This window comes from Podarcis gaigeae (assembly GCF_964106915.1).
Source record: "Podarcis gaigeae genome assembly, chromosome: 3".
NCBI classification, from domain to species: domain Eukaryota; kingdom Metazoa; phylum Chordata; class Lepidosauria; order Squamata; family Lacertidae; genus Podarcis; species Podarcis gaigeae.
In genome coordinates, this window is record NC_139680.1 from 13,317,325 (window position 1) to 13,332,937 (window position 15,613).

The following is a 15,613-nucleotide window of genomic DNA, read 5'->3' on the forward strand; positions in this document are numbered from 1 at the left end:
TACATAAAACACACTGAAAGGCCAACCTGGTTTTGATAAATATTTGTTGACCTATTTACTCTGCCTTGCCTATCTGTATGCTATATTCATCTCTAGAATGTGTGTGCTGCGGCCTGCCAGCACGTGAATTCGCTCTTGCTAAATGCAAATTATTAGTAGTAGATCGGTTATGGGGACCGGGTGTCTTCCTGGATGTCATTTTTCCTGGCCACTGGCAATGCTGGAGGGCCGCAGGTTCCTCACCCTCATTCACTCATCCATTTTATTTGTGGGGCGTTTTTCCAAAAAAGAAACCATGCTCCAAGAAACAGGGATGCATTTCAAACAGGCGCTACAAAAACTGTTTCAAAATAACGTAGCAGAGCAAAAATAGAACAGCTTAACCCCCCCCCCAACCCCACACATTACAATACTATAAATGTAGCAAGATTGCTTAAACAGCACACAGGAACCAGTAGCAAAGATAACAAGGGAACGCCGTAGTTTCATCTTCGTCCTAGAAGCACCCCTCCCTTGATGTTGCTCACATCCCTCTCCTGCAGCAGCTTTTTCTAAATTTCCTTTAAAAAAAAAAATATTAAGGTTTCAGCAAATTTAACAAACACAACATAAAAAACACAACACAAAACATAATAAAACATAAAACATATATAAGTTCAATTCTTAATTTCTTGTAGCTTACTTTCCCGACTTCCTCATACCTCCCCTTTCTGTATTCCAATTTCAAATTTATTTTCAGCAGATCCTTCCCTTATTTTTAACTTACTTTTAATATTACTTACTCTCCTTAATTTAACCATTGTCGCTATTAACTCCTTCATTTCTAATCCAACATCATTTTAGCACTCATTAATTTTGCTATATTTCTTTAAATAGTCCTTAAATTTTCTCCAGTCTTCATCCGCCGTTTCTCTTCCCTGGTCTCGGATTCTGCTCGTCATCTCAGCCAAACCCATATAGTCCATCACCTTCATCTGCCATTCTTCCATGGTGGGTAAATCTTGTGTCTTCCAGTACTTTGCGATAAGTATTCTTGCTGCTGTTGTAGCATACATAAAAAATGTTCTGTCCTTCTTAGACACCAATTGGCCGACCATGCCCAGGAGAAAGGCCTCTGGTTTTTTTTTTAGAAAATGTGTACTTAAGTACCTTTTTAATTTCATTATAGATATTTTCCCAGAAAGCCTTAATCCTTGGGCACGTCCACCAAAGGTGATAAAAAGTTCCTTCAATTTCTTTACATTTCCAACATTTATGATCAGGTAAATGATAGATTTTTGCAAGCTTGACTGGGGTCATGTACCATCTGTAGATCATTTTCATAATATTTTCTCTTAAGGCATTACATGCCGTAAACTTCATCCCAGTGGTCCACAACTTTTCCCAGTCAGCAAACATAATGTTATGACCCATATCCTGAGCCCACTTAATCATTGCAGATTTAACCGTCTCATCTTGAGTGTTCCATTTCAGCAGCAAATTATACATTCTTGACAAATTCTTAGCTTTTTCTAAATTTCCAAGGGCAAAGGATGGGGTAATATGCGCTCTTCCTGCATATTATTGTCATTTCACGCTCTTCAGTTAGTGAAAGGGGCGCCTAATGGGAGCCTGATTGTAACACCAGTATTATTACTGTTTCCAGGTCCAGTTCCAAGCCTTGGCTTTGACCTTTCCAGCAAACGTTTGCTTTTAGCTTGACTTTTGGAGTAATGTAAGATTCTGCCCTTTGCTTGCTGGAATTTGGTGATTATTAGCTGCCTGGAAGGATCCCGTTTAACATAGAATTTGAAAAATCTAGATCAAGAAACAAATGCAAACTATCTCTAAAATAGGAGTGGGGAACCTTTTAATGTCTACGGGTCACATTTCTCATGTCAGAGGTGGGTGGGACAGAGACAAAAAGTGGCTGTGGCAGACAGAGCAACGGATGTGATTCTTGTGGGAATGTTCAGGGTGGCAGGAGAGGATATATTGTTTATTAATATCCCTCCTAACTTGCACCAGCAAGTTTCTGTACTTAGCAGAGTGCATTCCCCTTCTTATGCAACAGAAAGCTGTTGCAAACTCATGCGAGTTTCTTAAGAACAGGCATCCCCCAACTCGGCCCTCCAGATGTTTTGGGATTACAATTCTCATCATCCCTGACCACTGGTCCTGTTAGCTAGGGATGATGGGAGTTGTAGTCCCAAAACATCTGGAGGGCTGAGTTTGAATTCTTATTGTCCTAAGCAGGCATCCCCAATCTGGCTTGTCCCGACTGAAATGTGTTCTAATATTTTCCTGGTAAGACCACTTGAATCCCTCCTAAAAGAATAAAGACCCACAGTCTTATTCATAAGTAACAAAAATAAAGTTTACTCATGATCATGGGCTGGGTGTTCATCAGTATGCGGATGATAACCATCTCTTTCAAATCAGAACCAGTGAAGGTGGTGAACGTCCTGTGTGAGTGTCTGGAGGCGGTTGGAGGATGGATGGCGGCTAACAGATTGAGGTTGAATCCTGACAAGACAGAAGTACTGTTTTGGGGGGACAGGAGGAGGGCAGGTGTGCAGGATTCCCTGGTCCTGAATGGGGCAACTGTGCCCTTGAAGGAACAGGTGCGCAGCCTGGGAATCATTCTGGACTCACAGCTGTCCATGGAGGCACAGGTCAAATCTGTGTCCAGGACAGCTGTTTACCAGCTCCATCTGGTACGCAGGCTGAGATCCTACCTGCCAGCGGACTGCCTCGCCAGAGTGGTGCATGCTCTGGTTATCTCCTGATTGGACTACTGCAATGCGCTCTACGTGGGGCTACCTTTGAAGGTGGCCCAGAAACTACCACTAATCTAAAACGCGGCAGCTAGACTGGTGACTGGGAGCGGCCGCTGAGACCACATAACACCAGTCTTAAAAGACCTACATTGGCTCCCAGTGTGTCTCCGAGCACAATTCAAAGTGTTGGTGCTGACCTTTAAAGCTCTAAATGGCTTCGGTCTGGTATATCTGAAGGAGTGTCTCCACCCCCATCGTTCTACCTGGACACTGAGGTCCAGCACTGAGGGCTTTCTGGTGGTTCCCTCATTGCGAGAAGCCAAGTTGCAGGGAACCAGGCAGAGGGCCTTCTCGGTAGTGGCGCCCTCCCTGTGGAACGCCCTCCCACCAGATGTCAAAGAGAACAACAACTACCAGACTTTTGGAAGACATCTGAAAGCAGCCCTGTTTAGGGAAGCTTTTAATGTTTGATGTATTACAGTATTTTAGTATTCTTTTGGAAGCCGCCCAGACTGGCTGGGGAAACCCAGCCAGATGGACGGGGTATTAATAATAATAATAATAATAATAATAATAATAATAATAATAATAATAATAATTTATTATTATTAGATCAGGCAGAGCACAGGCTTAATGTTTCAAATATATACAAACAGCTTTACCCCATAAGGGAGATTTACCCAGTGACTGCAGTTAGCAGTCCAGGTGTTCACAGGATGAAAGGAAGATGGAAAAGAGAGACAGTGGCAGCATGTCTTGGCCTTTTACCAGGTCTGGAAAGGTCACGCCCACCCACTAGTGACATGCAAGGAAGGATGCTCCAGCCAGAAGAAACAGGAAGTCTTGACTGGCTGGACCAAACATTCCTTTGCATGTCCACTCTAGCAAAACAAGGAATGTTGCCTTGACTGCTCTCAGTGAATTACATCCCACAATTCTTACCTTCGTTCACACCATACCTTTAAAAGCACACGGCTTCCGCCAAAGAATCCTGTGAATTGTGGTTTACCCTTCATGGAGCTACAATTTCCAGCAGGGACGTCTTACCCATAGAGGCTAGTGGCGTGGGGCGCCAGGGCACCAAGTGCTGGAGGGCGCCAGGGAAGAGGCAGAGACTGGATGCAGTGTGGTGTAGTGGTTAAGAGTGGTGGACTTGTAATCTGGTGAACCGGGTTCGATTCCCCGCTCCTCCACATGCAGCTGCTGGGTGACCTTGGGCCAGTCACACTTCTTTGAAGTCTCTCAGCCCCACTTAGCTCACAGAGTGTTTGTTGTGAGGGAGGAAGGGAAAGGAGAATGTTAGCCGCTTTGAGACTCCTTAAAGGGAGTCATAAAGTGGGGTATCAAATCCAAACTACTACTCCTCCTCCTCCTCCTCTTCTTCTTCTTCTTCTTCTTCTTCTTCTTCTTCTTCTTCCCCATCAGCAGCACCATCCTCCCTAAAAAAATTCTGGTAAACGGGGGTGGGGGGTGGGCACCAGAGGGAGCTTTCACCGCGGCACCGGATATGCTTAAGACGGCCCTGATTTCCAGTACCCTTCATGAAAGTAAGGGCCCAAATTTTCTCTGGGGGAAGACGTTAACTTTAAGTCTTTAGTGCAGATGTGACCTTTGTCAAGCTAGGCTGCATTCCAGCATGCTAAAGCCAGAGGTTCCTTGTCTCTCTCACACATGAACACACATCTCCATCGAGATAAGCAAGGGGCATTTTCACAGTTCAGCAGCACATCCCAGCCAGGCGAAAACACTTGAGAATTGCACAAGGGCAAGGCTGGTGAGGTGTGGTGCCTGGGGAACATCTTAGTGGCTGGGTAGAGAGGTCCAGAAGGTGGCATTTGGCTCCCACTCTAAAATGTGAGTATTCCTCTTGACATAGGATTACTTTAAAACAAATGGCTTGTGTTTAGTGGCAGTTTGCTTATTTGGGCCTCAAAGCTAAATCATAAAGCTGTAAAGTGTACTGCCATTGGGCTTACTTAGGAACTGGGTGTGCTCGCTTAGCACATTTAGATGGTCTCTCACACCCTGTGGCCTTCAGCTCATGCTGATGATCTGCAGCTTCAGGTGACAGTGACTGGGGCCTATTTATTTTGCACAGCTCTGCTCGCTCCGACTTGGGGACTGTCAGGTGCTTTTCACACATCAAACGGCATGAAAATGACTTTCCGTAATTGGAAATGAGTGAACTGAGGTGAACCCGACAGCAAAATAGCCTTATAGTGCAATCCTATGCATGAAGACGTTCTGTAGCTCGATGGCGAAGCCTCTGTAATCCATGTAGACGCTTCCAGATTCAGTTCTGGCATTTGTGGGTAGGACTGGGAATGCCAACTTCCTGAAACCCTGGAAAGCTGCTGCTAGCCAGTTTCAACAGTATTGAGCTAGATGGACCAATTGCTTGTCTCGGTATAAGGCAGTCTCAGCTGCATGAACAATGGTCAGGGATGATGGGAGTTGTAGTCCAGCAATATCTAGAGGGCCACATGGCATTCAGGGTTACAGCCTAAGCCAGGTTTACTCAACCTCAGCCCTCCAGATGTTTTTGGCCTACAACTCCCATGACCCCTAGCTAGCAGGACCAGTGGTCAGGGATGATGGGAATTGTAGTCTCAAAACATCTGGAGCGAGTGTGGTGTAGTGGTTAAGAGCGGTAGTCTCGTAATCTGGGGAACCGGGTTCGAGTCTCCGCTCCTCCACATGCACCTGCTGGGTGACCTTGGGCCAGTCACACTTCTCTGAAGTCTCTCAGCATCACTCACCTCACAGAGTGTTTGTTGTGGGGGAAGAAGGGAAAGGAGATTGTTAGCCGCTTTGAGGCTCCTTAGGGATAAAGTGGGATATCAAATACAAACTCTTCTTCTTCTTCTTCTTCTGGAGGGCCAAGGTTGAGGAAGCCTGGCCTAAGCCAATAAGTGGGTGTTGCTGCCAAATAAGCATACACAGGAGCAGGCTATATACTGAGTTACTGCTGCAATAGCTTATGTACAGTAAAGCATACAGCATGGGTAGGCAAACTAAGGCCCGGGGGCCAGATGCGGCCCAATCGCCTTCTTAATCCAGTCCACGGACAGTCCGGTAATCGGCATGTTTTTACATGAGTAGAATGTGTCCTTTTATTTAAAATGCATCTCTGGGTTATTTGTGGGGCATAGTAATTCGTTCATTCCCCCTCCCCCGAAAAAAATATACTCTGGCCCACCACATGGTCTGAGGGACGGTGGACCAGCCCATAGCTGAAAAAGGTTGCTGACCCCTGGCATACAGGAACCTGTGCCTAACAATATAATAATAAATACATTATTTAATATAATATAAATCTAATAGATTATGGGTGCTGTAATCCTTTGTGAATATTGTGACTTTTCTTGTGGTTGTGCTGTTTAGCCTATTTTTTAAAGTTGCTTTATCATTAGTGTTTTTGATTGGTTGATTGGTGGTTGATTGGTTAATTATTATATATGATTTATGTTGTGGTTGTGGTGTTACTATTTATGATATGGAAGCAGCTTTGTGACTCATGGGAGCGAAAAGAGGCACAACAACAAGAAGAAGGTGCTCTAATAAGAATTTTTACAAAAAACAACAACACACAAACAAAAGTTGTCAAGTGCATCTTAATGAAATCATTGGTGGGTCATGTTCCAATAGGAGGGATTTGCACAGCAGTATCCTCAGTTAGGAAATAACCGAGCCTGGGAATATTAAGTGCTTAGAAGCTTTTTATTTCGACTGGATGTCAGATGCTCACCTTGAAACCCTGTGTTGTTAGAGGAAGGAACTGCATGCCCAGCTATCCAGTAAAAAGCCCCCACTCTGTGCACATACATCTATATGGATATTCCTGATGGCAAAGTTCTTCCATTTTGGGGCTGGGGCTGAGTATATGCTTGTGCATGTGTTCTGTACATAAGCGGTGAGGAAACTGAGATTTTGTTGTATTGCACCTCCTATCAGCATCAGCCAGCATGGCCATTGGTCAAGGAAGATGGGAGTCAGAGTTGAGCAACATCTGGTGAACCCGAGATATAAATGTTCATTCTTAAGTCAAAACACATTACTGTGGTACCTCGGGTTACAGACGCTTCAGGTTACAGACGCTTCAGGTTACAGACTCTGCTAACACAGAAATAGTACCTCGGGTTAAGAACTTTGCTTCAGGATGAGAACAGAAATCATGCTCCGGCAGCGCGGCAGCAGCAGGAGGCCTCATTAGCTAAAGTGGTGCTTCAGGTTAAGAACAGTTTCTTTTTCCCCCAATTTTTTTTATTGATTTTCCAAATTTATAACAAACATAAACAAACAAACAAACATAAATCCTAACTGTAATAATTCCACTATTATTCATATTGTTAAGTGACTTCCTCAAATCCCCCTGGCTGAGTTTCAATGTATATCATTGTAACAGTTTTCCAAAACTAATTTCTCATAAAATTTACTTAGTTGGGTAAGATCTTTCTTTCTTTTCATATTAACTTTAAACATATTATTCTATGACATCGTATTTAAATCCTAAGCCAATCTGGTACTTGCAAGTATTTCTATTTAAGTTATCTTAGCATATTTAGCTAAATAGTCTTTGAATTTCATCCATTCTTCCTGGTACTCCTCCTCCTTCTGGTCGCGGACTCTTCCGGTCAGGTCGGCTAGCTCCCCAAAGTCCATCATCTTCATCTGCCATTCCTCCACTGTTGTGTTTTCTAGTTCTTAGCCAACAAAATCCTAGCAGCAGTTGTGGCTATAAAAAACAATCTAAAATCTTTCTTGGGCAATTACAGACCTATTATTCCAAGAAGAAAGGCTTCTGGTAGGTTAAGAACAGTTTCATTTAAGAACGGACCTCTGGAACAAATTAAGTACTTAACCCGAAGTACTACTGTATGTTGGGATTTCTGCCCCTCACTTCGGGTTGATTGCTTGGGGTGCAGCCTAGCAATGTCTGCCAACAGCACACCTGCAGCCTTTATTTCTACATGCAGCTATAATTCTCCCTGCAACCACATGGCATCACTTTTCTGAGTATATAACTACAGAAACTCATTTACTCACTCCTCCATTCAAGTTCTGTCACATAAATGAATATGAATATAATTTATTTACAGCCCACCGGCCACAAATCAAAAAGATAAACAGCATGAGACCTAGGAATAGCTGCAGAACTCACTCTCTCTCCACCCACCCACCCACCCACACACAATTTCTTTGCTCCTGTTTGGAACCATGAGGCTGTGCAGGCAAATACGAAATATTGCCGGTTACCAACATTGGCGTTTGTTCTGAAATTCATTATGACTGCACTTCTACGCCTTGCATGTAAAGTGTGGAATCCATAGCTGTCTGCTTAAGGACAGGAACTGTAGCCCAAAAAATTACCGGGGGACCCTGTTGCAAAGCTTGCATGAAGAGATGAATATGGCACCCTCTGTAATAAAGAAATATCTAATTCTGGAATCTTTCCAATATAATGTATTTGCCTTTCCTTTGTCCTCGTGTGCTCATCTGAAGGCTCTCCTATACATCTTCATCAAAGAGCCTTCCAAGGGTTCTCTTGTCATCTGAGGTATAGCAGGGGAGGGGGTTACTAGGGAAAGGGTCTTCCTAGTGGTGGTACCCCAATTGCTCTCACCAAGGAAGGCTCATCTGACACCTACTTTGAAGCCATTTTGGTGCCAGGCTTTTTCATTGAATTTGACCTGTTTTGTGGTACTTGCACAGACTTTGCAGATTTCATGGTACGCTTTTGTTTTATGGTGTTTTGAAATGTTGTCAAGTTGCTGGGGGGATGCTGAAGATCAGGCGATCAATCTTGACAATAAAACAAGTATGTGTGCAATATGATTGCCCCTTTTGCTTTTGATCGAATGCTTCCAGTTTTGCTCTCCAATTTTCAAGATCATTTGCATTCCAATCCTTGTGCTTTCAATTCAAGCTACAAGCTTTAAACCCATTACTGTGTTTCAAGTTATGAATCAAAACAAGAAAGCAGCATGGGGCCTAGGAGTAGCTGTGAGGGCCTCCCCCCCCCCAATTTCTCACCGCCTGTTGTAATTCCCACCATGTGTATGCAAGTATTCAAACTATATATAAGCTACTCAGACCTATAATGAGTTTCTCTAGGCTACCTTAAAGGTAAAGGTAAAGGTACCCCTGCCCGTACGGGCCAGTCTTGCCAGACTCTGGGGTTGTGCGCCCATCTCACTCAAGAGGCCAGGGGCCAGCGCTGTCCGGAGACACTTCCGGGTCACGTGGCCAGCGTGACATCGCTGCTCTGGGGAGCCAGAGCCGCACACGGAAACACCGTTTACCTTCCCGCTGGTAAGCGGTCCCTATTTATCTACTTGCACCCGGAGGTGCTTTCGAACTGCTAGGTTGGCAGGCGCTGGGACCGAGCAGCGGGAGCGCACCCCGCCGCAGGGATTCGAACCGCCGACCTTTCGATCGGCAAGTCCTAGGCGCTGAGGCTTTAACCCACAGCGCCACCTGTGTCCCTTAGGCTACCTTAGAAATGTGCAAATGCTGATCTCTCTCAGACTAACAACACATTGCTTGTAGAACCATATAGCTCACAGCTGCAAACATGTACTGAACTATAATACAGGTTTCCAAACATTTAGCAAGTGTAGTGTAGCATGGAAGCCTCCCATCTGAATTATCCATTAAGCAAAATGTGCTGTTCTCATTTTCCCCACACCAGGAAATATTTGGGCAGGAAGAAGGTTGACATCACAATTAAAATACAATTTGAATTAAAACAAGCTGGAAGCTTTGCATTTATTTTTATTTTTTTGTAACAATGACTTGGGTTTAGCACTGGCTGCTTGCATTTCTGTTTTTGTGCTCTACTTTCCCCACAATAGTACTGGTGTAAATATCTTCTTATGAGAACCAGACATAACATAAGAACATAAAAGAGGCTTGCTGGATCAGGCCAAGGGCCCATCTAGTTCAGCATCCTATTCTCCAAGTAGCTAATCAGCTGCCTATGGGAAATCTGTAAGCAGTAAGATTATACAGGATTTGGATAGAAGCAAAGGCAAAAGAAAAAGGGACACAGGTGGCGCTGTGGGTTAAACCACACAGCCTAGGACTTGCCGATCAGAAGGTCAGCTGTTCAAATCCCCGTGACGGGGTGAGCTCCCATTGCTCGGTCCCTGCTCCTGTCAACCTAGCAGTTTGAAAGCATGTCAACGTACAAGTAGATAAATAGGTACCACTCCGGTGGGAAGGTCAACGGTGTTTCCGTGTGCTGCTCTGGTTTCGCCAGAAGCGGCTTAGTCACGCTGGCCACATGACCCGGAAGCTGTACGCCGGCTCCCTCGGCCAAGAAAGCAAGATGAGCGCTGCAACCCCAGAGTCGGCCACGACTGGACATAATGGTCAGGGGTCCCTTTACCTTTTTAAAGGCAAAAGAGGTTTGATAGATAAGATGTACAAATGACCTGCAAAAAAACCCCAATGACCCTCTACCTACAAAGGGAGTATAGCTTTTAATTTTTGGTGTGTTCAGAATACTTTTGTGCAGACAGCAGCAGGAACTGCAGTGTATTAAATGAGCAAGCCTACACTCATCAATTATCAAACAATAAAATACGTCATCCAAACAAATAAAAGGCAGCGTAATTTTGTTGACCAATCATAAACTTTAAGAACACACCCTCCCTTAAAATAACTTTGAGAGTTTCTCTTTGCCTTGTGTGTTTGGGTAGGCTTGTTTCTGACCGCTCCCCCAATCCCTAAACCCAACTCTTTTGAGGATTGTTCTGATTTGGTGGCCAATCGATACTACTGTGCTTCTGTTGGCAGGTATCGCTGCCGCTGGCCGCCTCCACCCATGCGCGGGCAGCGACAGTAATGCGCCTCCTGTCTTATTGAGCGCACAACATCTCGGCATGCAAACGCAGCGTGGAAGAGAAAGAGGCACCGAGCAGGGCCTCGCCTTTGTGCACTTGTCATGCAAAGCTTGCAAGTGCCCTGGGTGGGAGGAGGGAGGCAGGAGTTTGGCCGGCGCTTCTCTCGCTCACTCGTCCTGCCCCTGGCGGCGGGGAGACGCCAGCAGCCGGAGAGCCCTGGCCATGCAGAGTGCGTAATAATGCATTTTATAAAGCGGGTGGGCCCCCGTCCTTGGCGCGCGCATAACCCTTTTCTGCCCCCCCCCCCCAGCCTCGATCAGCAATGCATAGGATTACATAGACGCCCCCCCCCCCCGCGTGCCTCTTTCCTAGTCTGTGCACGCGCCTGCTGAGCACCCTCCTCTTCCACCCCGGCTGGGCCGCGTTTGCTGGAGGAGCGCGCGCTCCCTTTGCGCGCCGGCGGAGTTGGCGTCCTTTTCTCACGCTTGCTCGGGGGAAACCACCCGGGAGCAGCAAGTCCAGCGGCGGCGTCCGCCAATAACAAAGCACCTCGCCAAAGTCTGGCCCGGAGGGAGGAGGGAGAGAGGGAGGGAGTGGGAGACATCGGGGAAAGCCGCCCTCCCTCTCCTTCCCGGAGCATCTTGTGCAAACAGAAAGGCTGGTTGGCTGCTGCTGCTGCTGCTGCTGCTGCTACTCGCCTTTCCTCTCCGGAATCCTCCGGCGGCAGCTGATGTAAGACCCTGGCGGGAGCAATGGCAGAACCAGGCGGGGAGGAGGAGGTGGTGGACGGGGGGAATGCGGTGCTGCTGCAGGCACAGGGCTGCCTTCCGTGCTGAGGTCGCCAGCCGCGCGTCAGCGGATCTCCGGCGCTGGCGAGTCTAGGGGGCCGGCCGGCAGGTACGAGGGGCGCGGAGTTGCCATCGCCTGGCGCCCGGGAGGCGCATAGGAGGCGCGCTTGCCTGCTATGCAGAGGGGGCTGCAGCCTGACCGACCCCTCCCTCGGGGGTCGGGAGAGACTCTCCATTGGCCTCGTCTCACTTCTGAGACAGACTTCTGCATCTACCTCATCTCTCCAGCTGGCTCCGCGCCCCTTTACTCGGAAGTAAGCCCCGCGCTGCCCCGCGGGATTTGCTTCCCGGTAAGCGCGCGGAGTGGAGAGCCGTCGGCTAGTTCCTCGCATTAGGTGGGCGGTGGGTGGGCACCTTTTCTGTTGTTGTTGTTGTTGTTGTTGTGGGTAGTCCTTGCGTGGCTCTGCTCTTTCTCCAGCCCTTCTGGGGCGAAAGCGCTTTCTTGGCTCCCGGTCTGCTTCACCTTGGCGCTTTGTTCCCGGCGAAATACAACATCCCCACCCCCTGCCCTCCAGCGGCACTGCTGGCAGGTCTCTCCATAGAGCTCCGCTTGCATCCGAACCATTTTTATTAATACTGTGGAGATTATTATTATTATTCGGTACGTGCCGAGCAGGTCTCCTTTTCCTCCCACCCCCGTATGTGCATCCGGGATTAAATGTCAGTGCCCTCTGCAGTTCTTATAAATGTTTCCCTAGCTTCAGGTCTAACTTTTAGCATTTCTGAAGCGTTCGCCCTCCAGTTTCAGAAAGGGTGGCCTCTGTTTTGCAGAAGGTAAGCGACACTTTTCTAGGATGTGCATGGGGGCGGGATATGCTTTCCTATCTGAACTATTTCCTGGTGTTGTTTAAATTAAAACTTAAATAGCATATTATTATTATTATTATTATTAGGAAGCAGGTGCTGAGTGTTTGTGTGCCTGGACCCCACCACGTTATTAGTGCTATGGCTGAATTTTGTGTGATGAGACACTAGCACGTTAATCCAATTTGAGTTGCAGCTGGGCAATCTTAAATGCATTGCTCTTATTAAACTACCTGGCTGCATCATTCTGTTGCTATTTCTCTTAGAGTCCCCTCCCCGCCCCCCTTGCTGGTCTGATGAGGTAATATGGATAATAATATTTGGAAGCTGCTAAGAGAAGCGTGAAGACTTGTATACTGATGTGTTTGGGCTGTAGCTGTAACACAGGTGATAAACCACCAGTTGTAATTCCTGCCCAAGGTGAAGAATGCCTAGGGAAACATTAAAATAGACATAACTGTTGTTCCCAGTTAATGTGGGGATAAAGGTTTGTGGAATACTGAGTGGGACCAGTTTTGCCCATCTAGTTAGTCTACATTGAGAGGCAGCGCCTTTCTGGGGGTTTCAGCCAGGGAATCTTTCCCAACATTACTTATAAATGTTGGGGATTGAACCTAGAACCTTCTATTCCGGTGAGCTATGTCCCTTCCCCTAAATGTGATATGGGAATACGATATAATTTATGAAAAATGGCCGGTGTATATGGCCTGCCTGCCATGTGCTTATTGTTACTATTTAGTGAGAGGTTGCTGATGCACAACAGAATATTAGTGATCTTCTGCTACCTTGCCTGTTGACTTTTGTCAGAGATCTCACCCACACCCAGTGCTTCTGGAAGCCCTACTCTTTTGCAGAAACAAGGGAGACAGAGAATGGTCCAAATTCCCTTTCTGCTGATAATGTTCTGTTGTGGTGATCCCAAACATGGGTGCATGCGCCCATGAGTTGTGGTGGGTTTGTTTGTGTGTGGCAATAATGCCTGTGTTGGGGGGGGCATGCCATTTGTGCAGTGTGTCACAGGGGTTTGTTGTGCAACCAGACACACGGGTCAGAAATCTGGTGTGTGAATTATGAAAATTGGAGGAGTTTCTGTGGGGGAAATCTATGGGGGGGGAATCAATGTGTCAAGCAGGAAACAAGTACCTTCTGAAAGCTGCTGGACTTGTTGCTATGCAAGCATGTTTAGATTACGGGGGGAGCGGTTATAAATGGACTGTATGAGAGGATGCTATAAACAACAGCAGACCCCCCAAAGTTTCAAGTTAAGTGGCTAAAACGCTGCACTTTTAAGGAAACCAATAAAACATGCAGTGTTCCGTGAGCATTCTTTGACAACAGAGTTGTGCAGCTTTGCCAGTTGCGGCTTGTCCTTTGTGCCAAAGAAGGCAAGCTGTCCAGCTCTGTAAGAGCAACAGATAGCATTGCCATGCAACTTATGTAAGTAAATATTCAATGTTGGTTAGTGTAGCCAGTGTCGGTCTAGTCTACTGTAAATTATCATGCACAGTTTATTATCTCGATAAACTGCCTCTGGATCTATTCTATGAAGGTATTTGGTTTTTGTTTGTTTGCTTGCCTTTCAGAAAACACAGTCGATGCTTTGGCACTTAATGATACAAATCTTCCACGCTACAGTAAGACTTAAGTTGCGTGTAAAATGAACAGCTTGTTTTTATTCAGTATCCCACCTTTGCTCTAAGAAGCTCAAGGTGGCATATATGGTTTTTCTCCTTACAACAACCCTGTGAGGTAGGTTGGGCTGAGAGATTGCAACTGGCCCAGGGTCACCCAGGGAGCTGCAATGACTACATTGGGATTTGATCCCTCTTGCCTCCCAGGTCCTGATCCAACACACTAACCAAGGAAATAATAGAGATGATGATTAAAACAGGTAGGTTTCACTGAACTTACTTTTTTCAAAAAGAAAGAAACTTTGTTTCCAAATGACGTTGCATTCTGTTGCAAAAAATTATAACCAGTAAAGGTATTTGCCACAGAGTTTCCATGTACCTAAAGCCCTTTGAAATCAATTGACTTGAGGGTGCCTAACTGCGTGTCAAATCATGGCTCTTATCTTTGCCTACGAACACTCTGATGAAGAGTCGATCGGAGCTAGCTAGCAACTGTCAAAACAATTCCAAAACCTTATTTGATCATTGGGTATGGATTCATATCTGCTTGCATAACAATGCTCTTTGGTTTACAGCTGCACTCCCCCACACAGGAGCTTTGTTCTGAAACACAGGTCTCTTTATTTTTATTTTTAAAATGAATCCAGAAATATCCTATGAACAGCCTATAATCCAAACAGTTGGCTCTGTTGCATAGGAAAAGCTGCAGGTGGAAAGCCCCCCTCCCCCACGACTGCCACCCAGCCTGTTTTCAAATATAGCATGTTAGACCGCAATGATCTCTTGTTCTGTAACCCACCAAATCTAGGGAATCAGTGGGCTGCAGTATATGCTGCTGCTGCTGCTTCTTCATATAAATCCACAGTTCTCTTGTCTTGACTTTTAGTGCCGTATATTTTTTCAAAAGCAACTTCTGTGGCTATACTGTTTCAGTATTATTTTGGCAGTAGCGTTGGACTCGGAGCTCTGTTGCGAGCCTGTCAAATCAGTTTGCCTCCTGCCATGAAGGGGGGGGGGGATGGTGGAGAGAGAGTTCTTTGTTTAATGTAACTTTAAGTACTTGATGCCTTGAATGTAAGGTGAGGACATGTCTTAATGCTATAGTTGACTCCTGTTACACATGCATATGCACTTGCGGGTGGCGCTGTGGTCTAAACCACTGAGTCTCTTGGGCTTGCTGACCAGAAGGTCAGCGGTTCGAATCCACACGGCAGGGTGAGCTCCTGTTGCTCTGTCCTAGCTCCTGCCAACCTAGCAGTTTGAAAGCATGCCAGTGCAAGTAGATAAATAGGTACCACTGCGGTGGGAAGGTAAATGGCATTTCCGTGTGCTCTGGTTTCCGTCACGGTGTTCCGTTGCTCCAGAAGCAGTTTAGTCATGCTGGCCGTATGGTCCAGAAAGCTGTCTGTGGACAAACACCGGCTCCCTCTGCCTGAAAGTGAGATGAGTGCCGCACCCCATAATCGCCTTTGACTGGGCTTAACCATCCAGGGGTCCATTACCTTTACCTTGCCAGATGTCATTGGACTCCCACTTCCAACAGACCTAGTCAGGGAGGCTCAGAGTTTAGCCCAGGGACATTGGGGGTAGGGCACAAGCTTCCCACTCCAGAAACAGATAAACTTTGATTCTGATTTTTTTGTGTTTATTTGATAGGAACTAGGAAATGAATGTATTGTTGTGGCTCAGCAGCATCCCTTGTTGCTGCACTTTCAATGGGGGCT

The 15,613-nt window shown here is 46.2% G+C and overlaps 1 protein-coding gene across 8 annotated transcripts in view; it reads left to right on the top strand.

Moving 5' to 3' along the window:
- The first annotated feature begins 10,785 nt into the window (after positions 1 to 10,785).
- PLCB4 (phospholipase C beta 4) overlaps positions 10,786 to 15,613 on the top strand; it is a 665,275-nt gene continuing 660,447 nt past the window's right edge. For 2 of the 8 annotated variants that reach the window (XM_083730046.1, XM_083730047.1), the window contains exon 1: positions 11,013 to 11,338. The gene's annotated coding sequence lies outside the window, so the exon portion shown is untranslated. Of the gene's footprint in view, positions 10,836 to 11,012; positions 11,745 to 11,816; positions 12,229 to 15,613 lie in introns of those variants that run through there. The other 6 variants (XM_083730049.1, XM_083730055.1, XM_083730054.1 and 3 more) reach the window with 5 other exon arrangements.